General features: G+C 45.4%; 1 long non-coding RNA gene across 1 annotated transcript in view; it reads left to right on the top strand.

Annotated features, from left to right (window-relative positions):
* The first annotated feature begins 10,048 nt into the window (after positions 1 to 10,048).
* Positions 10,049 to 23,011, top strand: part of LOC133624979 (uncharacterized) — a 28,723-nt gene continuing 15,760 nt past the window's right edge. Inside the window, exons 1-4 of the long non-coding RNA XR_009818248.1 lie at positions 10,049 to 10,127; positions 11,098 to 11,143; positions 15,664 to 15,948; positions 21,779 to 22,114. This is a non-coding gene — a long non-coding RNA (uncharacterized LOC133624979). The remainder of the gene's footprint in view (positions 10,128 to 11,097; positions 11,144 to 15,663; positions 15,949 to 21,778; positions 22,115 to 23,011) is intronic.

Below are 23,011 nucleotides of genomic sequence, written 5' to 3'. Positions count from 1 at the left end.
TGCCATTGTGGGGAAATATGGAAATGCTTCCTAGCTCCCTGCCAAACAGGAGAGGTCAGTGGTTTGGTGCCATGTGGGTCTGACAACCAAAGGAGAAGCAGCAATATGGCTGGAGAGAGAACAAATCGTGGGGGAACGTTTGCCATACAAGAGCTATTTTAGTAAGCCAGCATGATGAAAGTATAGACACGAGTAGGTATTTTTACCAGTGAACTCGTAGTGGCTGCCAAGAGGATAGCGTAACACTAGGGCAATAATGACCACACAGTTTAATACAAGGTTATGAAATGTCAACCTACAAGTGGTTTCTGATTTCTGGAGCAATTTTGCCCAAGGGCAGGAGTCAACAATGCAGCACCAATCCCAAAGCCTTTAAAATGGTGTTTTCATATCAATAAGGAGATTGAGGAAACTAGCTAAGATAAAAACATTCATTACCAGAATAGAGAAGATGGAACTGGGATATCACAGGTGTTTGTAATATCTGACTTTGTAATACCTGTGATGAAACAGAAGAACCTGTCTGAGGCTCTGCTGTCCAGTCCTCAGTTATTCTGTGCCATTTCTGAGGAACAGATGCCAGCCTGAGAGGAATCCACACCCTGAGTTTCGAAGGCGCAAAGACATCTACCTCACAGTTGATTTCAGTCAGCAGTTAGGTGCCTACATGTCTTTAAGGGCATAGGTGACTGCCATCTGCCAATTTCACACTTACTGGTATCATTCGTGTTTTTCCAGCCCTTTCCTCGTCTCTGCTTTTTAGCCGCTCACATTTATTCTCCCTTATTTTTCATTATTTTACACTTGGAGTTGGATTTTTATTTCTGAAATGACCTCAGTGACTTCTGGGTCCTGCAAGGAAGGCAGACCTACAGCTTGGTTCACACAAATGGCTGTACCGTAGCAATGTTATTCAGTGGCTTAAAACCTCTGACCTGGGGACTGCCTGCAACTTGATTGTCCTTGTGCAGTGAGTGAGAAACCCTCACCCTGTGCACTGGAAAGCAGATGTGCCAGCAGCCCATCGCTGCTGTAAAGAAAGCAGACAGAGCAGAGAAGCCAGAACATTGCTCCTGGCCCCTCTGCAGCCCTGTGGTGTCTGACTTAGATGTGTCTAAATAATGGTAATGAGTCCAGCTGCAGCCCTCCCTTAGCTTGCAAAGGTGACAACTGCTAACTCTGGTTTTGGAAAGAGGTGAGCTCTGACCGTCTGAACGGGGCACTGAATAATCCTCATCTACATGGCTTTGTAGCTAAACTGTGAGTCACTGTAATGAGCAATACCAAAAGCGCTGACCTGCCTGTCTCATGCTTCTTCATTTGAGACTCCAAGTTAACCTGCAGCTTTGGTGTGCCTCAGGGACACCTTTTGGTTAGAGGAGACTCTGGGACAGTGGTTTTAAATGCAAACCTTACTAATAGAATAAATGCTTTTGTAGTCTGCCCTAGCACTAGATATAAGTAATTAAGAAGCTTTCCATGGTTTTCTTATATGTGGCATTTCCTTCAAAAGCTGCAGAACTGTTTTTTATTTGAATAACCCTTTCTTACCCCTCACCATCAGGATTTCAGTTGCAGAGCACTCTCTCTCATCTCATGCACACAAACCTAGCCAGCTGGGCTGATGTGCAGCAACTGGACAGATAGGCACCTGGGATTGTCTCTGGGGAAATCTGTGGCCCTGTGTTTGTGGGTATAGCACAAAGTACCCCAGCCCCCTCTGTTCTCCCTGCTCTCCACTGTGTCCATGCAGCAGGGCAGGAGTGCTCAACAGCACTCATCTTTGCCACTGCAAAGGCTGCTCTGCCACCCTCCACTCACCTGAATGCAATGTCCTTAGTGTCTTTGGCTTTCAGCTCCAAGCGTGGTACCAGCATGTCAGGGATTGTGACAGCTGTTTACCTCTGGTTTGAGTGCATGGCATGGGCTGGCTCAGCTGCATGCAGAAAGCTGCACCATTGGATGTATTCAGCAGTTTCCCTATGTGAATGGTGCTGTTTAAAGTGAAAGCACTTACATTTGGGAAAGGCAAAGATGAAAGCGAAGGCTAATATTGGAAGTTTGTAGCACTCTGTGTCTTTTGTGCCATCCTTCATTTACTGCCGTGGTGCTCACTCCCTCTCTTTTAATGCTCCATTGTTTTTTACCCCTGTGCTACTTAAAGTAACAAGACTAGCTAAGTTTGATCCGTTTATGTGCCTTCAGGTATAGTATAGGCTCTTATTTTAACCCTGTAAGTGAAATGATCCATGAAACCTTCACAGTGAACTGTGCTAAGGGAGAAACTTCCACAGTCCGTGTATTATACTAAAAAATAGTTTCACTTGTAAAGAACTTTGAGCTCTTATAGCTCCCAGCTATTACAAAAAAGATCTATATAGGTGGGTGGGGTGGACACCAGCAGTGGAACAACTGACTTGTCCTTATCCAGGCTTTTGTGGTGGTTTGACCCTGACTGGGTGTCAGGTGCCCACCAAAACAGCTCAGCAGTAGAGAGAAAATATAATGAAATGCTCATGGTTGAGGTAAGGACAAGGAAATTACTCAGCAAAGACTGTCATGGGCAAAACAGACTCAGCTTGGGGAAATGAGTTTATTACCAACCAGAACAGAGGAGAGTAATGAGAAATAAAAACTAAATCTTAAAACACCTTTCTCCAACTCCTCTCCTTTTCTGGATCTCTACCTCCCCCCTTAACTCCATCTGGGCGGTATACAATGATGTGCACACAAAGCTAGCTGGTTTCTGCTGAAGTCTGGTATATTGGTAAAGCTGTCCTTTCCCAATGCAGCTCTCTCCTTGCCTTTCAGGTCCCTAGGGGTTTCCCGCCTCACAAGATCAGAGGGAATTCCTCTGCCCTAAAACCCTCATCAAAAAGCACTTGCTCAGAGATAGCAGAAGACAATCCAGTGTGAGTTCTGCAGCTGAACTCATATGAGAGGAATTATCTCAAGCAGTCTGTACATTCTTTCTACTTGTAATTTATTATTAAGAGTCTGAGAAGGGGAAAAATAATTCATTAAACAATCAGCAAGGCATTCATAAGACATTATTGAGATCAAGTCTCACAGAAACACACGAGGCTTCACAAATATATTAAGTTTTATCTACCCAGTTAAGTCATTTTACATAGGAAAGTGAAACTTAATCCAGCTTCTCTATCTCTGTAGCTGTTGCTCAAGGGGAAACAGATTCAGATCCATCATAATCTGAGTTAAAGCTTCAACGCCAGCTCACTGTTATCCAACAGAAAGGATAATAGGATATTATCCTAAAAAGGATAATGCCTCATAGTTTCTGCAGTCTAACCAATGTTTATCTATTCATGATAGTGAGATATTAGGGCAGACCAGTTAGAGAGGTCTCCTTCCAGGGGTTGGAAAGCAAAATGCCTTGCCATGAGTCCCTCCTCCCTTGTTCCTTCCTGCAGACATTTTGTGGGTACTTTCTTCCCCAGATGGGAGTTGCCCATACCCAGACAACAAAAAAGTTTTCCTTAGCCCAAACCTATATTTTTACTCTAGTCAGTAATGAGGCAGTAAAGGCACTGCTTGGTTAAACTTGCCCCTTGGAGAGCCCCTGCTCTGTCTCCATTGTTGGGTATCTGGTGTATTTGCCTCCTAACCACAATACTGCCTGGTGAGATGGTTTGATTTTGTTGAGATGCCTCAGCTCACCAACAGCCTCACTTCTCAACTCTGTACTTTGCTATCTGAACCTCTGCCATTTGTTTGTGCTGTGCAGTGATGACTCTGTATGAGAAATAACTTTAAAAGCATCATTTCTGGGAGCAGTGGAGTCTTCAAAGGAAAATCCTTGGGAAGCTGGAAACACGGTGGGAGGGAAAAGATAATCTTTCTCTCATTTCAAATGAACTGCTTTCCTTGAAATTCCTGTGAATTTCAAAGCCTTTGATAGTCATGAAATATCAGAGGAGCCTTTATGCTAAGCAAAAGCTGTGTGAAAGTAGCACTGCTTCTGATCCCACCAGGAGCTGCTGCACGCCCCGTTTCTCCTCCTTATGTTTTTCATCCTCTCAGCTGATGTGGTCGATCTGCACTTATTTGGGTGGTCATGGCTGTGCCCTACTGTACCGTGTAGGACAGATATGGAGCAAAACTCATTACAGGACTTATATGCATGGCAAGTGGGCTACCCCAACTGCTCTTCTGCTGGCCAGCCTATCTGCTTCCCAGGGACGGCTGTACTCTGTGTCCTGGGATGCCTTGCCTACAGCAGAGCACTTGGCACAGCTTGTTTTTATCCCAGCCTCACTTACGGGGTCAACACCAAGCAGAGAGGCCATGGCAAGGGCCTTTCCTGGGAGAACTCTGACAGCAGAAGGCATGGTTGGTAGATTTATAGGCAGCCACAAATCATTGTGGATGCAGGTTACTGAAAAGGCCAGCACAACCACCATGAGCTGAGGCAGGGACTTCTTGGGACAGCTACAGCATAGGTATAACCAATGAGGAATTTCTTCCCTGTAGCCCAACCAGCAACAAGAGACTATGCAGGAGATGCCATAGAAATTGTAAGGACTGCAGAGTTGGAAAATGATTCCCACAGGCCTCTCCTGAAGGGGAACATTGACCTGTGTGAGAGCAGATACAGTCCTTCCAGTTCTTGTGTCTCATTTCCCAACCACTTTCAGCAGCACAAACTCCTTCCAGAAATGTTACTTGCAGACATAGTGTCTGGTCAAGCAAAGAGGGAGAGGGAACTGAGAGCAGAAGGCCCAGGAGACTGTCTTCCTCCTGGGCAATGGTTATCCTGGGAATCATAAAATCTTTTTGGTTGGAAAAGAGCTTTAAGACCATCGAGTCCAACCACTAACCCAGCACTGCCAAGCCCATCGTGTCCCTCAGCACCTCAGCTATACGGCTTTTAAATATCTTCAGGGGTGGGGATTCCACCAGCTCCCTGGGCCACCTGTGCCAGTGTCTAACAACCCTTTAAGTAAAAAAGTTGTTCTTAATCTCAAATTTAAACCTCCTCTGACATAACTTGAGCCCATTCCCTCTTGTCCCGTCACTTGTTACCTGGGAGAAGAAACTGACCTGCAACTCACTACAACCTCCTTTCAGGTAGTTGCAGAGAGTGATCGTATCTCCCCCCAAACCTCCTCTTCTCCAGACTAAACATCCCCTGCTGTCTCAGCTGCTCCTCATAAGACTTGTTCTTCTAGACCCTTCAGCAGCTTTGTTGCCTGTCTCTGGACATGCTCCAGCACCTCAATGTTCTTCTTGTAGTGAGGGGCCCAGAACTGGATACAGTATTTGAGATGCTGCCTCACCAGCACTGAATACAAGGGGGTAATCGCTTCCCTGGTCCTGCTGGCCACACTATTACTATTAGAAGCCATGATGCCATTGGTCTTGGCCCCCTAGGCACACTGCTGGCTCATGTTCAGATGTCTGGCAATCAACAGCCAGGTCCTTTTTCCAATGGACAGCTTTCCAGCCATTAGAAGACTGATGCATTCATGTTGTCTTCGTTCAGGGAGAGAGAAGAGGCTGATAGGATGGCAGAACAGTCTGGCCCCTGGCAGAGGGCAGCCCTGGCTCCAGCAACCTCTGATATACCCTTGCCTCACGCTTCCCTTCCCCAGGCACCAGCTGAATGGAGATACTGCATCTTAATGGCGCAGCCCATGGTCTGGGCTCCCCCTGAGAAAAGGTCTATGAAAGCTGACCAAACTGCATTGGGGTCCTTGCTGGGAGCAGGCAGAGAGAGAACTGAGGAGCCTTCCTGCCACCACAGGCAGACTACAGGTGAATCAATCTGCAGCATGAAGAGCTGAAGGCCTAAAATAGTCCTTGGCCAATCATGTTGGTGTTGTTGCCTGATTAGATTGCCCTCATAAATGAAGGCTTAATTGTATTTGACCTACCCATCTAATTGATTCATATCCAGACATACCTGATCCATGGTTTTGAGAGCACACACAAAGCTGATACACGTTTCTCTCTTGTCCTTCACCTTGTTAGTTTCCTTGCATTCCCCTGGATTCCCATCCTGATTTATTTCCCCTGCCTCCTACTGCTGCTGCTTTGCACCATGCTGCTTCTCAGGAGCTAGTTTGTCTTCTGCTTTGCTCCAGCCTGCTTTCTGCCTGTAGCTATAGCTTTTCTCTCCAACAGGTAGCTTGGTTGTTCTTAAACAAGCTGAAGAAGTAGCAGACTATTTTTGAAACAATGCAGTGTGCTCCACAGAAAATGAAACTTACACTTTCTGCTGGAGTGGTGTTGAGAAGTAAATTCCTCTTGATGTGAACCAAATGTAGTCTATGAAATATGATTGGCACAAAGTATGCAGACAGTTACCTCCTACAGGGATAAGCTGAACTGAGGAGTGGGGCAAGTTGAACCTTTTGTTTTCTAAGCTATCTTGGCTGAGTTGCTGCCTTTGAACAAGGATGATAAGGTCCCAGGCAGGTGTGGTACAACTATACAGGAATGTAGGCACAGGTGTGAAACATGTCAAGAGTCATCAAAGACCTTGATGACTTTTTGTTAGGTATACTAGGTTGACCTGCTTCTGCAGGGGGGTTGGATTAGATCATCTCTAAAGGTCCCTTCCAACTCTACCATTCTATGATCCTGTGATACCACGGAAGGGGCAATATTATAACTGGAGTTATATAGACCAAAGTCAGGATATGAATTTGTAACTGAGGTAGTTTTTGGAAGAATTTTCCAATTCTTCACGTGACAAATGAAGTATCACTTGATAATGCTGCTCATCACCCACAAACACAAATTCAAGTCCAGCTCTCATTCCTTCCCTGCAGTGTTTATCAAGCTGATTCCCTCCAATGTGGACTCACTTCTGCAGTGCCAGCAGGCATGACTTAGCAATTAGCCCAAGGCTGTGCAGAGAAGGAAAGAAGAGTTATCAGCTCAAATTACTTCCCACTCCTTCAATGGGCAACATGCAATGTTTTTTGACTGAATTGTGTTTGAAATGTGGTGCTCTGGTCTCAAAACAGGAACAACACAGCTGCTTAACAGTGCAGTTACAGCAGTAGAGTTGCCTTCACTTCATGATACTTGTTACTGAAAGTTTTACTAAATAAGATTTTTTTTTAAAGTGTATGATAAAAACATTCAGTATCTGAGGCAAGTGTGGCAAGGGAGATCATGATGAAAACTGGCAATGTGACAGGGTGGTTTGGAAGACAAATCTTCTAGAGGTAAGTAAGTAATTAAGGAAACTTTATTATAAGTAATGAAATTAAGATCTGTGGGCTCACTAGAAAGGGTCCAAGTGGTTTGACCTGAATATACAGTGGAGTCTTTCACAGCAATAAGCAGCAAAGTGAGGAGGAAAGTCCAACAAAATTAAGTGGCGGAGTCCAGTACCTGATTTAAGCCCATCTTCTGTCTTTTTCAGAAAAGAGAAATCCAATCAGAGTAAAGCTAAGTGGAAGAAAATCAAATACAGAGTGCAGCAGCCCCTTTCCCCTTTGAATTTCACAAGAGCTAGCAGTTGAAGAGGTAAGAGTAACTAACCAGAATGTATCGGAGAAGTTTTCCTGAGAACTAGTGGGTCCATTTAGTGGCCAGGGTGGAAAAGCAGAACCTTTGAAGGAGTGGTCTTTTAAAGAAGCTGAATGACTTTGGGACATTACTCTTCACTGCAGACTAAGACAAAGAGAGAGAGAAATGCTATTTGTAAGCAGTAAAAATCAAGGAAGTGTTGGGCTTGTGGTACCCAGACAACCACCCCCCACCATCTAACCACCAACAGCCTCCCTAAAGAAAATTTCATTGTCTTTTTACAAAATCCTTCTCTAGGGCTTCTCATTTTTTTCCTGAATCTCAAGCAGAGATTCATTATCTGATCTGCTTGATAGTTTTCAGGTGTTTTGGAAGGGAGGTGTAAGCAAAATGCCACGCACTTAGCAGATCTCTGTGTGGAGACTGCTGGACTTTTAACATCCACTGCCAAGCTCTGAGAGAAGGAGGGAACAGCCTCTTTCCCTATAGTTCAGGAGCTTCCCTGGAGTCCTGAGCTGCTTTGTTTTGCCAATACCAGGCAGCACCCTCAGGACTGGAAGTACAGAAAATCAAAGAATGACGTTTCAGTTGCAAAGATAAAGCCCCTTTTTTGAGTGTAATGTAGTCCTTTTCCTTCTTCTGCCATACAGGAAAGGTATTGCAAAAGCACGTGGAGCTAACCTGTCTTGGCACCCATTGAAACTGGTGGTAAACAACTCTTAACTTCTGTGGGGCAGATTAAAAGCACAGCTGCTACTGAAAGAACTGACTGAAGATTGCACCCATCCTGCAACAGGTTTTAAGGGGTTTTTTTCCCTGTTGGAGCAAATATGTATGTTTCCAAGTATTTTTGTGGGAGACAGATGTGTGTTGTCGAAGTTTAGTTGTTTTTGATTTACACCTTTTGCTCTCCAGATGCAACAGTCTGTCTCCACTAGAAACATTGTCATATGCATCAATGCTGGTGCTGATGACACATCCATAAAGCCATAGGGATGTGTTTCAGTTCTGACAAGACAATGGATGTAGGCAATCTCTCCCCTCCCACTTCCCCAGTCAAATTTTCATCAGAAATAGTCTGTCTGATTTCTAGTGCAGACAGAAGGTGGCAAATGAGGGAAAAAGCCCTCCCTCTGCTGAAAACTTCATTGTCTTCATGTCAGCCAGTACAAAACGTGATTCCAGCTCTAGATTTGAAAGCAATGATCAAATCTGGTAGATGGTACTTGGGGGAAATGTTGGGGAAGATAGGCTGTTTGGATTTTGCCTGTTTTTAAAATCCCTGTATAATTCATCATGCACAGACTTCATAATCCCATAGTAAATAGCTATAATTTTCCCATTTCACAAAGTCAAATGCCCACATGCCCACTTACACACAGAAAAAATTTATCCAGGTGTGGCCTGTAGAGCTTAGAAAGGTCATTTTCAACACTAGGGAGAGATTGAGGGTGTTTCTGTTTATTGAAGAAGGGATGTTTAACGTCTTTCTGACAATAAACAATGCAAATAACATTAGTTTCACTGCCATCCCTCTGGCCTAGAAGTGCTGTTAAGATAGTTCTTGTACTCGATATAAATGTTAACCACTACAGTGTCCTCTGTTGTCCTGACTGGGTTGTGTGATGTTTAGTAGTGCAAAATTTCCACCGGTGATAGGGATGACACCATTGCTGCAAGTCTTGCTTTTTTCTTTTTTTGCACTCAACTCTTCTTACCTCCAAAGCCAGCTGCAGTGACTGCAGGCAGTCAAGCCCAGCTTCTCCTTCCCCCTTCCTTACTCTGACTGTGGTTTTGTGCAAGCTCAGATGACCTGCAGTCTCTGAATGTATCTCCCTCCCTACTGTCCTGTAGAATCAATAAACATTTCTACCTTCCCCATCCCCATCTCCCTTCTCTGAATGCTTAAAGACCTGGGAACTCGGCACTGCTAGTGGTATTTCAAAGCCCAGCCCAGGCTCAAGTTCCAGATTTTGGCTAAACAGCTGCTGTGTACTGAGATCTACACATGACAATGATTTGTACAGCCCATTGCTGAACCAGCTAAAGCCATTTGTTTGAAAAATAAAGAGACAGATAAATTCAACCCTTCTACTTCTCCTAGCAAGCTGGTATCATGTGCTTCTGTTAAAAATGGCTTGCTCCAGAGCGCATTAGAGCTAAATTATCATTTATGTTTGTAACAGGGATTGCTAATGTGTAATGAGATCTTAGAGTTAATGTTTTGTACAAAGCACTTAGTGGAGCCGGGATGAAATTGGTTCAGGATTCTGATGTGGTGTTTTAATTAAAGATATTTTCCAATCAGGGCCAAGCAAATGACTTGTCAGAAGATTTTGTACCCATCAGCCAGTACACCAATGCAATTCTGGTCTCGCTTTCTGCTTTTGGGTTTTCTTCAGGGAATTAGAGCAGAGAGAATCTCATGCAGAAAAGCCTTCCTGAGCTGCAGTCCTTACAGGAAAAGAAACACATATTTGATGCTCAGAAACTTTCACCTGGATGACAATGGTCTGCTTCAGTGCAGTGTGACACCAGCCTTACGTCTTTTGATTCTTTTGAACTTGCAACTGCAGACTGGGGCAAGACGTGCACACAGACTGAAAGCAGTGGCAAGCAATGAAGTGAGTCCTGAGCTCTTGTCTTCTGCAGCAGAGTCCTGAGCTGTGACTGTATCTTATCTTGCCTCTCACACATCTTTGAATGTATGAGTTGCTGCAAACATCAAATGCATGTTAATAGGTGTAGCTTTTATTAATTGCTGGACAATGAGAGTCGTTATTACCAAACTAACATATTTTTTCTTAGTTATCTTGGGTCAATGCAAGGAACTTTAATGAATATTAGGTCTTAGGATGAGTTACCCGTTTAAAACAAAATCACAAAGGTGTAGCCAAGTGTGAAGTGGGTTCATGCAGTGAAAGCCTCTGGCAGAAAAGCATCCCCTGTCCTCATCTTTTGTTTTGCCCACCCTACAGCCCTGAGAAGCTAAGTTAAGAGCTGCTGAGGGAGGGCAGGGGTAATGCAGGGAAGTGGCTCTTGCTGAGAAGGAACATGAGGAAGGAGTTGCCTTTCCCAGGGCACCTCATGCTTAAGCTTCTTTTACCCTCACACTTCTCCAGCCATCACAGCTGTGACCAAATCCCCATATCTCATGTGTTTTGCCCTACTTCCAACTCCCTGGGCAAGGAAGGGCACAGGCCCCGCAGCCTCAGGCAGCCACTCTAGAGACATAAGTCAGCTCCTCAGATGCAGAACATTCCTACTGGAGACCCACTCAGCACAGGCCTGCAGCTGTGACACAGCAGCATCATTAACTTGGGTAATAAGACCAAGCCATTGCAAACCACCCTGGATTTGTATAGCTCCCATGTTTGTTTTTGCAGTGTTTCTCATAGCTGTGAACCTTTCCGTAGTATATGTTGTATCCTGCTTGTTGCATCAACAGAAACAAATCATTTTTATATGTTCATAATTTCAAATATGTTTGCTTGATTGGTTGGTTTTTCCAAAAAGAGCAAGGAGAAAGCTTTTGTTTTATAGAGAGTTTTTAGTATATATGTATGAGTTTTTTCTTGTATGTTTCTTTTACAGGTTTGCCCATCTACAGTTTTCATGACTTTTTGGAAACAGATGAGCAGTAAGTAGGAATTTTAATCCCAAAAGTAAATGGTAACATAAGCTGTTCCTTTGGTGAACTCTGTAGCTCAGTTTGGAAATTCACCTGAGCTGTTTAAAAGGATGTTACTGGTTAGAATAGAGAGTGCAGGTGAATTTTTCAGAAATAAATCTCACATTTACACATCTATTGTGTGGCAGACACATGAGTATGCTGGATAATGTAACATTTTCTTTGCAAAAACTTTGTCTGACATTATAGGATATCAGCAAATTACAGACACAGAAGGAGACCAAGCTGCCAATTCAGGTCATATCCTCAGTGAAATAGCATCCTACTCCATAATACACACTGCAACTTCACTGTACGTCTCTTGTCCAGCTGTGTGTCTGTGTTATCTGCAGGAGCATTGACACACCACTTAATGAGTGCTGCTGACCTTTTCAGAGACAGCAAGGTACAAACATGCATGCAGCATCTTTTGCTGATGATCCCAAATGTTCCAAAATCATGAGTCAGAGCTCCCTGGCTTGTAAATTATAAGCCTAGCTGAAAAAAAATGATCACAAAGACACCAAATAAATGTGTTGGTGTTCTTCTCTGCCATGCATTTCCTTGTCTATGGGTTTGTGCACTCAGAGGTCACTCAGGTTAAAAGTTAAGTCTTTTGTTCTCTACAAGAGATAGAAAATTCTGCTGATGTTCCTATCCATTCAATTAGAAGACTCAGTTACAGAAACTGGGAAATTATGGTGAACTCTGAGAGAGGAACTTTTGTGGTGCTTCTGATGCACACCTCTGACAACATGTGCCAAATGGTATGAGTTGAATTCTGCATGAGGGATTGCTGGGCAAAAAGTGTTAGGAGATGCAGGACAGCTGGATTCACATCCCCAAGGATGGTGCTAATGGTTCTAAGTTTCCTGCTCACTGCTGCCAGGACACTGAGTCAGTTGATAGGTTTAGGTCCCTGTGGTCAGAGATCCCCCATCTGCGGGAAAGGAGATCTAGATTTGTGAAGAGCCAGGATAGTGAGCCATGGAGGGGCACTCATTCCTTGGTGTGACAAGCACCTAGGAGGAAAGAGTATAATTTGCAGGAGCTGAATGCTCCAGTGGAGAGGCTGAGGGAGTATTTACAGGATCCTTTTACTATTACAGGTCATGCATGTCAAACACTTACACCTCTCTCTCTCTGGAGGGTGAAAAGGGCAAATTGTAGCACCTGGCAATGGCACCATGAGCTACCACGGAGTGCTGAGTGATGCAGCAGAGTCTTGGGCAGACCTTCTCTGTCTTGAAAGCATCACATTCACCATGGCTTTAGGCACAAGCATTACCAAGACAGATTAAAGTCTTCTGCAGCAGTCCTAGCACTTGAGTGATCAGGTTTGATATTGAGAGAGGAATGATTTCACACCAACATAAGATTGTGTTTTTTGCTTTTACACTCACACTTTCCTCCATCCTCTGTTACCAAAAGGTCAGTTCTCCTTCTCTGCCATCAGCTCCTGAGAGACTTGCCTCTGCCAACGTGCCCTTGACACTGCTGGTGTCAAGTGTGAGGCAGTGGCAGTAAGAGGAAGATGAATTAAAGCAGCTGGTCCCAGTGAGTATACCTGTGCTCAGGAGATGGGCTCTGAGCATGGCCAACTCACCTCCCAGAGTGGTGTCACAGTACTTCCTGTGGTGCTGGAAGAGGAAAAGTGGAGAGGGATGTAGTAGGGTAAGCTGTGTGCAGGAATCATGCTTCCCGGCACAGGTGAGGCTGAATAATGAGGATGCACACCAAGCATGTTTGTGCACAATCTTGAGCTGTGACCCTGAGGAGGTTGTTTCAGAGAACGGCTTAAGGTGATGATTTCAAGTCCTTATTAGGCCTGAAATATGGACTGAACTTTCAGTGAGAACCTGCTAAGTACTCAGCACTGCTTGAAATTCAGCCGTTCCTTAATCTGTGGCGTAGCCAGTACCATCCGTGCTGCCAGACTCATTCAGGCATGGAGGTTTAACCATGTACCCTCTTCTGGGCTTCTATATCTCATGATATTTCTGCTCCCAAGGGCTCATGCCTACTTTTTGACCTCTGGTTCACAGTCATCACAGAATCACAGGATCTCAAGGTTTGGAAGGGACCTCAAAAGTTTGTCCAGTCCAATCCACCTGCCAGAGCAGGACCACCTAGTGTAGGGCACACAGGAGCTTGTCCAGCTGGGTTTTGAGTATCTTCAGAGAAGGAGACTCAACAACCCAGCTGGGCAGCCTGTGCCAGTGCCCTGTCACCCTCACAGTGAAGAAGATTTTCCTTGTGTTTCTTTGGAACCTCTTCTGTTCCAGCTTGTATCCGTTGCTGCTTGTCCTATCATTGGACATCATTTAGAAGAGCCTGGCTCCATCTTCCTGACACCCACCCTTTGCATATTTGTAAACATTAATGAGATCACTCCTAAGTCTCTTCTCTAAGCTGAAGAGCTCCAGCTCCCTCAGATTTTCATCATAAGTGAGATACTTCATCATCTTGGTGGCCCTGCACTGAACTCTCTCCAGCAGCTCCCTGTCCTTCTTGAACTGAGGGGCCCAGAACTAGACACAGTATTCCAGTATTCTTAGCTACAAGGGCACATTGCTGCCCACCAGGACCCCCAGGTCCCTTTCCCCTACACTACTCTCTAAGAGTTCATTCCCCAACCTGTACTGGCACACGGGGTTATTCTTTCCTAGATGCAAGACTCTACACTTGTTGAATTTCATTACATTTCTCCCTGCCCAACCCTCCAGCCTGTCCAGGTCTTGTTGAATGGCAGTACAGCCTTCTAGTGTGTCAGCCACTCCCCCCAGTTTAGTATCATCAGCAAGGTTGCTGAGAGTGCCCTCTGTTCTCTCATCAAGGTCACTAATGAAGATTTTTAACAGTACTGTCCCATCACCGACCCCTGAGGGACTCCGCTAGATACAGGCCTCCAATTAGACCCTGCCCCATTGATCACCACTCTCTGCCTTCTTTCATTCCACTAGTTCACAACCTTCCTCACTACCTGATCATCCAGCCCATACTGTCTCAGTTTTTCTGTGAGGATGCTGTGGGAGACGGTGTCAAATGCTTTACAGAAACCCAGATAAACCACATCCACTGCACTGCCACCATCTATGCACCTGGTTACATCTTCATAAAAGGCTATCAGGTTGGTCAAACATGATAAAGCCTTGGCAAAGCCATGTTGACTGCTCCTAATGACCCTCTTGTCTTTTAAATGCCTGGAGACAGTATCAAGGATAAGTCGTTCCATCACTTTACAGAGATGGAGGTGAGGCTGATCAACCTGTAGTTGCCCACCTCATCCTTCTTGCTCTTTTTGAAGACTGAAGTGACATTTGCTTTCCTCCAGTCCTCAGGCACCTCTCTTGTTCTCCATGACTTACTGAAGATGATGGAGAGTGGTCTAGCAATGATTTCTGCCAGCTCCCTCAGCACCCGTTGATGCATCCGATCAGGGTCCATGGATTTATGCACATCCAGATTCCTCAACTGATCCTTAACCCAGTCCCCATCAACCAAACAAAACTCCTGCCTCAACCCGACTTCCTCCGGAGTCTGAGGCTCCTGAGGACAGTCTTCAGCTTCTTGTTCTCATAAGGTGATTGTTTCTCTCCTCTGCACTGGTTCTTTTGTTCCAGAAAGCTTTGGTGACTTCAGTTTGAAATGTGTCTCTAAGATTCAGAGCCAGGGCTTTTGGACCCTCTCTATGCCTGGCCTTGAATCCTGCCACATGTTAGGGTGCCACAGCTGTTCTGGAGGCTGCAGCCATCACCTCCTCAGTGCCACACTGTTTTAGCATATTTGTCTGTGCCCTTTGGCAGCCTTCATTTAGTGCCTTGACACCAGAGTTTTGATACTGAAAGCAGGAGCATTGCTTTCATTTTCCTCTCACTGGCACCAAACTTCTTATTTTAAAAATGGTGTATTTTCCAAGCCTCTAGAGCAGGAGTCGTCTTACTCCAGCCATGGATTCATGGGCAGAAGTTGCCAGCGGGATGCCCTGGTTGCAGCAGCTGCTCATACCAGTGGGTCTGTTTAGCAAGTACAGATGGAAAATGCTTGTTTTCCTCTTACTGATCACTGTCCAAAGCATCTGAGGCTCCAACAGAACAGCCAGAAGGGAGGAAAGTTGCTGTTCACACAGCTTTGGTACTTTGTATCACATCTGAATTTCTTCAGGAGTTACCACCCTTTACGTTGGGCTTGGCAGTGTAGTTCTGTCGGCCCCTGGTGACAGGCCCGTTCTGGCATGGGGGTGGCTGCAAGGACTTACAGCAATGAGGTTAGCTCAGGTGTAGGGCCACACAGATTTCTTCAAGCCTAAAGGCTTGTTTACCCTTTAAGTATGCCCCCTTTTTTTTCCCCTCCTTTGTTCCCCTGTTGCTGGTGCAGGTGGCTGGAATACTCAGTGCAGTTGTTCTGTTTTAGACAGATAAAGACATCTGTAACTGTCAATATCTACCAGCCCTGTCCCTCTGCCATTTTTCTTTTGTTGTTTTACACAGACTTTTACAAGTGTCTCCCTCTCAAATTTCCGGTGAAATGAATAATGTCAGCTGAGCTCGTAAATCTGTTTCCCTCTGAAGGGGGAGGAAGGCACCACAGCCACGGGAGCGCTGCTGGAGAGGCTGAGGAGGATGCCACAGCAATTAGGCTGAGTAATTACAGCAATTTCCCTTGATTCCTCCTCTCTTTCCCTGGCAAGGTGATCCTCCACTGCCAAGGCAGCCTTTCTGAAGAGGATTTCCTTCAACGCATGCCTCTTTTCAGAAGCAGCAAGTCTGTAATGGGTGAGTAGCGCTCAGTCTGAGGACCCCTATCAGTCCCCTGACAGCTTATTGGCTCAGAGTTTCAATGCTTTATTTAGTTGTTGCCCCTGGTAAGGTGGTTTTTCCTTTTCTACTTTTGCCTATGCCTGAAGCTCCTGTGCCAGGAGCAATGTCAAGGTGCTGCCTGCTCCGGTGGCAGCTTCATCTGTGACAGTTGAAGGGGACATTGCTGCTGGCTAGCCTCCCTCGCCCCTCAGTCACAGCCTGGGGCAAGCTGTTACCCCCTCCAGAGACAAGGGTATGCTGGTCCCCAACCCCGGGGCAGGAGCACTGATGTGTCTGCAGGATGGCGAAGGCAGGCATCTGCAGGGCCAACTCTCCCCCTTCTGCTGGCTTCTCATTTGTGGACACCTTCCCTTGGAAATCACCCCAAAACCTGGCCTGTCATCAGTCGCTGCCCTGACAGGTCACTGTGACAGGAACATCACAGATCTCTGCTTAAACAAGTTCAGCAGCACAGCAGAAAGCCTCTTCTTTCCAGGGCCCTCTGCTTGCACCTGTACCTAATTATGTCTGCAGGCAGAAGTGTTGAACAGAAGGATGTGCCTGAACAGCTAGACCATGCTCTCAGAAAGCTGCTTAAATTGCTATTTTGATCTCTATTGCTCCTCAGAAACCTCTTTGTTTAAAAGCAGCTAAGCTTCTGCTAAGTAAATCCAGCAGGTGCCTTGCCATTCCTTCCTGCCCGTTGGTAACTGACTTTCCTTTTCCCTGTCTGTGATGGGCTTAATGCTGAGAACTTACCACGCAGGACACCATGGAGAACTGTACCAAAACCTCCTTGTCTGTGTTGTCTTCCTCCTTCTCCCCACTGTACTTGCCCTGGCACAGGCTCTTGTTACAGGAGAAGTGGTTTTATTCTTGTGTACAAAGCTCCTTCTTTTCCAAACCCATAAACTCATGACTGTTCACATCGTGAGGCCCAGCCTGACTGTGCAGCCAGGAGTGGTTTATTATGAGAAACGGTCTGTCGGCTGCTGCAGACTCACAGCAACATAAACCTGCCGTCTGCAGAAACAACAGAGAAGTGAGGAGAGGCAGGGAGAGATTAGCTGTGAGTGGGAGGATGAAGATATGGGGAGTGGAAGTCAGAGGAAATGTGGGTTTGAAAACAAGATGAGAATGTAATGTCATTACTCTGTGATTTTTTCTTAAGTAAAAAGGCAGATAAAACTAACAGGTTATAACATGGGCACATGTCCAGAAACCCTTTCCAAAGCTGATAACTTATCTATATTGGTTCTGCCACCCACCTCCCAACCCCACTGCTCATCAGGGCACTGGGAGAGTGCCACGGTGGTGCTGGGTCACTTGTTCCTCAGAGATTGCTGGCTTTTGAGACTTGGAGTAAACTGGAGAAAAATGAGTGGGTCCTTGTCTGGCCGCTGACCAGATCAAAGCCTCACTTTGGTGTGGGAAGCTTCAGACAGGTTTGCAAGTATTGAATATTTGTCATTGGGTTTTAAGGCTCCATTGCTCATACCCCTAATCTTCCTCACTTGCTCACACTGTGCATGCAGAGACAGGGAGGGATGACAATGGACTTGTAGTTACACTTGCTGTTCCCATGATAAACGGGAGGATCCTCACGTAAATTGTTTGAACATGTAACGCTGCTTTTATTTCTTAACGATAAGGGCTTTGGAGCTGCCCTTTTCCAAAATGAAAGAAATGATCCAAATGTTATCTCTTTATTTCAAAAAATGATCCCTTCAACTACAACAACAAAAAGCCATTACGATAATCCTTAAAGGTCTTGTAAGCTTTTATGGGTGAGATATTCCACTCACCAAGTCTGGCTTTTCCCACTTTCCCGGTCCACGTGGCTCAATCTTTCTAGGGCAACTGGAGCTCATAGCTACAGCTAAGCTGAACAAGCTTGCCCTGGAGGACATGTCAGAGGTCACACTTGGAGGGAGAAGTAATTCCTTTGGATACTGTGTCTAAAGCCAAGTGCTCTAGGTCTTGCTCCAGTCCCAAGTGTATCTATCATCAATTATATATATATACTCAGTGTTTACACAGGTTTGTTTATCATTAAATATTTACTTCATGGCTCTGCATTTGCTGCTAAGCCCAGCGGTAGTATCTATTGCTCATGTTGAGGAAATAAAATTCCATGATAATTTTGTGGATCTATTAGGTGGCAGGTGCCAGACTTGTGCCAAGCTGCGGTGAGCTGCCTGCCGACTCTCGCCTGGATCAGTGAACACAGTAGGGGTATGTTTAAACTTGAAAATGTATGAATCTAAAGACATAAACCCCTCCTTTATCATGCATTTAGTAGATCTATGTTTCTGGGTGTAGTAGGGAGAAATAAAAAAGAAAATAATCAGCTTAAGCAGCATATACAGACGTTCATATGTATGCATACACACATGCAGTTCTGCATTGATGAGTCTGAGGTAAAAAATGTGTTGATATGAAGTCACTATACTGCCATCCCAAGACAGAACTCAAGACCTTAAAGGTAGTTTCACCATCTCTGAAACAGAAGATCTGGAAACTTAACCTGTTTGATTTCTACATATCCCTCCTAGCTTAAACATGCTTTCCCACTAACTTTCCCACTGTCAATTGCTGTCAGTGTAGCTGCTTAACATCCTGCTGAGCGGGAGATGGATGGGCTCCTCCAGATGCCATCTTGATGCTGCTTTTTTTAGTTCAGCCCCAGGGGATGCAGATCCTAGATGGCTCCCCTGGGGCTTTGTGTGGCCATGCAAAGCAGTCCACAGACATGCTCTCTCACCTTAGATTTCCAATTTAGCAACACTCCATGCTGTTCTTAGATATGTTAAGTGGAAATAATGTCTTTTGCAAAGTAGGTAAGCATAACTACTTACCAGGTAGGGAAGAAGAGCTGCTTAGGGCTTCAGTGATATGAGCTGAGCCAGCTGCAGAAGTGTGAATCAGCTTTCCAGTTATAAGAGCTGCCAGTCAGCCATGTGCCTAATCCACTTGCCCATGGCAGAAACCTGGACTGGACACGAGGAGGTGCTAGGAGTGGAGGGGGAGACAGAAGAAAAAGAAAGATGTGAAGGCAAAGTCCTCATCTGTCTCCAGAAACCTTATGTACTAACCAAATGGCTGCTAATAAGGGTTATTTTCTTCAATGTGATCTGTACCAGGCATTTGGCATAGATGTGTCCTTCTGATGTTTCCCTCCACAAGACTGTAAGAAGATGGTCGGCATCAGTATTCTTCATCTAGTAAAAAGCAAGTGGATTTACTTAGCTGTGTAGGTATCAAAAAAGTTGAAGCATTTTATTATTGTACAGGCAGGAGTTAATACTAATATGTTCATCACTCTTTTCCTTTGGATTTATCCAAAATCAGTCTTTGCAAGGAGGAGCAAGGGGAGGAGGGGAGAGACAGAAAGGCATCTAGGGCCAGAACAGATTTGAGGCGTAGCTGAGTGATGAAGAGAGAAAGATAATGACCAGGCTCAGGCCACACACAAATTGCTGGCTGCCCTTCCTGACCCTCTCTAACTGTGGAGAAAGGCAGATCTTGATAGGGCTGTGGCTGGAAGGGAGCATAGTCTTCTCCACTCATGTCCCTGTGCAAGTACCATGAAACCATAGGGTTAGTGCCATCTTCCAGAAGAAATCTCCTTTTGGCAAGGAAGTGGGTTTTGTTTGACTCTATAGACAGTTGCTGGGAGTGCTGTGTTCCCACAGCTGAGCTAGATAATTGGATGGAAAGTCTTCCAGCTGCTGGACACCTGCTGCTGGAGCAGCTCCATCTCCTCTGCTGAAGAAACCAGCTTGTCTTGGAGGTAGAACCCACGAGTGGAGACAGGCTCTCTTGGGCTGAAAATGCTTCCCAGAACTAGACAAATTCTGCTGTGCCAAGGTGTTGCCACTTTGTACCATTCATGTCTGAGCTCTTATTAACAATTACCCTAAATTAAAATGAATAGGCTGTAACAGAGGGTTGTTTGATACAGCCAGGGGTGTTTTGGCAGTGGACAGGAGAAGGGAAGAGGGAGGGATATTGTGTCCTGACCCAGAACTCACTCCTGCTGCTTAACCTGTGTCTGTAGTAGGGAGAGGAGAGGAGAGAGTAGTGCTGCTCACCATTGCTGCTCTGGATGCCTTCAAGGTCTCAGTACAGTGCTAGTCCCTGTGCAGCCTAGGGGAGGACTTGCTGTGACATGGGGACATCTACTTGTGCTGGCCAGGGCAAACAGAGTGGCTTCTTAACATGCTCAGTTTTGACTCTAAACTCTTCAAAGCAGCTGCAGCAGGATGAAGGATCTGGTTTTGCTGGCCTGCCCCTGGGGTGATACTGGGCTGCTGTGACTGATTTTCATGCACACATAGCCTTGGCTGTGTCTTGGGGCTAGCCAGTTTTGGCAGGCAGTGTGGGGAGGACGGAAGCCCGGTGGGTCTGCCTGAGTGGGCCTCTCTCTCCTGCACTGACTCACAGGGCTCTGCACTGGCTGTCTGGCAGCGAGCCTGCTGCCATTTAGGAGAGACGTAGTCATCTTCACACGTCTGCACCTCCCTGGTGTTTGCACAGCCACTTCAGCACCAGACTGGTGAAGGTGAGGGCTGGACAAATGTGTCTGGATGGAGCTCCCAAGGGAGCTGCACCATGCTGTCCTATTTAGGTATTTTCCACTGCCTCATTGGGATTGTGTGTGCTGTCCAGCAGAACACAAGTGATGTGACAACTGTTGTGTTTCTGGTCTTCCCTCTTCTCCCTGAAAGAAGTCTGGACAGAGAAGTACCCGAGTTTGTCATCCCACAGAAAAGCACGTGCAGATGTGTGTGCTTGGCAAACCTGGAACGGGCTGAACTCAGGCTTGGAGGCACATCTGACTCCACTCTTTTCCCCTGTGCTCTACAACTAGCAAGCACAAACATACAGGGCATGAGGACACAGAGCACAGGCCAGCATTTATTTGTTTTGCATGGTGGATTTTGCTGTTTTCCGAGAGCAGGAATGCCGCCTGCTGATTCACCTCCTCTAGCACAGCTGCACCTCTCTGTCCCAGCCCCAGCTGCCACAGCTTAGCTTTGCCTCAAAACACATTCTTGTGCTGGGTGCAGTGCCTCTGTGCTCTCTGATGGAGACTGGCTTTTAGCTGCCTCTGCCTGCATGGCATCTGCTTCCCTCTGCCTTTTTAATCCTCTGCATTTTCCATAGCCTAAAATAAACCAGTAACAAATCTGGGATGTGCTTCTCCAGCCAAGGGGACAGATCTGGGGCTATGGTGTTGTACACCTACTGGGATTTCTGCAGCACTCACTCCTTCTTTTTCTTTACCATTTTTTTTTTTTGTTACACAGAAGACATGAGAAATATATTCTTATGCCAGTAACATTCAAAGGCAAAAAGAAAACCTGTCAGAAGAGAGCATTAAAAGTCTGACATATTAACATTCAGAGGAGAATTTTCAGTAGAATTATGCTGGATTTTTTCCAATAAATAAATTCTACAGACTTTTAAGGGAGAGCTTTTAGATTAATGGAAATATTACTTAAATTAAAATTCATCCCATTAAGCCATCAATTCCATTGTCATTCCACATCATGTGTTTAATGTTAATGACATGCACAAATAAAAAGGAAGAAACCTATTTGTTTTATTGTGCCAAAAGCTGAGTATGTTCTGCTGTGGAACATTAAATACAAGCCAGAGTGGGCACAAGGCAGGATCAACAAAGACATGGTTAAAATGCACTTGAAAAAGGTATATTGCACAGTACTACATATGGAAAGGATAAGAAACACTTTTGAGCTTGTATTTTCAATTAACTGAATTTTTTTCTTTTGTCTCTTAGTGACTTCAGGATGAGGCCTTCTGCAGCTTACAGGTTCTGTCCCTTTATTTTTGGGGCCTCACATAGAAGAGAACTGAACCCAGAGTCCAGCTGGGACAGGTCCCAGCTTCCTTCTTGTGCCAAAGAAACAGTGGTCAGCTTGGAGAGGACCTGCCAAAATCAAACCATTTCTTGAGCTCCTCCATTTTCAAGATGAGCTTTCACAAGGCTAGGTTTCATGCCACCTGCATCAGGACCTTCTGCTTACAATCAGGCTAGACAACCTAAGGAACAGCCCTCTGGCCTTTTGGAACCTCTGCTTCCCATGCTGGCGAGGGGATGTGGGAGGAAGGACAGGTGAGTGAGTGAAGGGGAAGAGCTTACTGTCTTCTACCTCTTTTGCCTTTCAGTAACATTAACGCTGGATTAGGAGGGGACAGGACAATATAGAATGTTTCTACATGTTCTGGTCTATCACCTGTCGTTAGGTGACAGGGCTTTCGGCTGGAATGGATGTGATCTTGGCTGATTTTCCACTGTATGGATTTTTGTCTTGAGCTGTGATCCAGTCATGTGTCCTCAAAGGTCACCTCAGGTGTAGGAAATGCTCCATCTGTCCAGTGGAAAGGTGTGAGCAGGTTTATCTGTCTCTCAGGGTAGGTTCTCCTTGCTGCATTTGTCCTTTGCTGAAGGTGAAAGGGTCTTAGGGCAAGAAAGCTGGTTCCCAGTGGAAGGCTACATGCACTGTAAGGCCAGGCCTTAGCATCCCACAAAGCTAGGAAAAAGGTTTGACTTGGAGCTTGTTTCATTATTCCTGACTTCTTGGGCTGCGAAGCAAGGTGTTAGGAAAAGTACTGTAACAGATTTTGTGCCCCTATGAGGTTTGAGGAATGTTTGTAGCAAATGGAGTAGTGACTCAATTTGAAGCTTGAGGTGGTTTAAGTGAACAGAAAACCCAAGCAGGTCACTAACAATTCCTTGGGTTCCTGGTGCCCCTCTTCTCAGGCTTTGCTATGCAAAATGAACAACACTTTCTTTACTGAGACTAAGAATACCTTCCAGGCCAAATTCCAAGGTCAAGCTATCCATTTGACTTTCTCCATCTATGAAAGAATTAACTGTCTTCAGCACAAATTTGGAACAATGCAAACTTGTCAGAGCATGTTTTGAGCACAGCTTCAGGAGCACCGGGCATATCACTACTTGTGTCAAGGCAGAGTTCCCAGACATTTCACTGGAAATGCTATTTAGGCT

This window comes from Colius striatus, chromosome 2, assembly GCF_028858725.1.
Source record: "Colius striatus isolate bColStr4 chromosome 2, bColStr4.1.hap1, whole genome shotgun sequence".
Taxonomy (NCBI): domain Eukaryota; kingdom Metazoa; phylum Chordata; class Aves; order Coliiformes; family Coliidae; genus Colius; species Colius striatus.
This window is presented reverse-complemented; position numbering and strand designations above follow the sequence as displayed.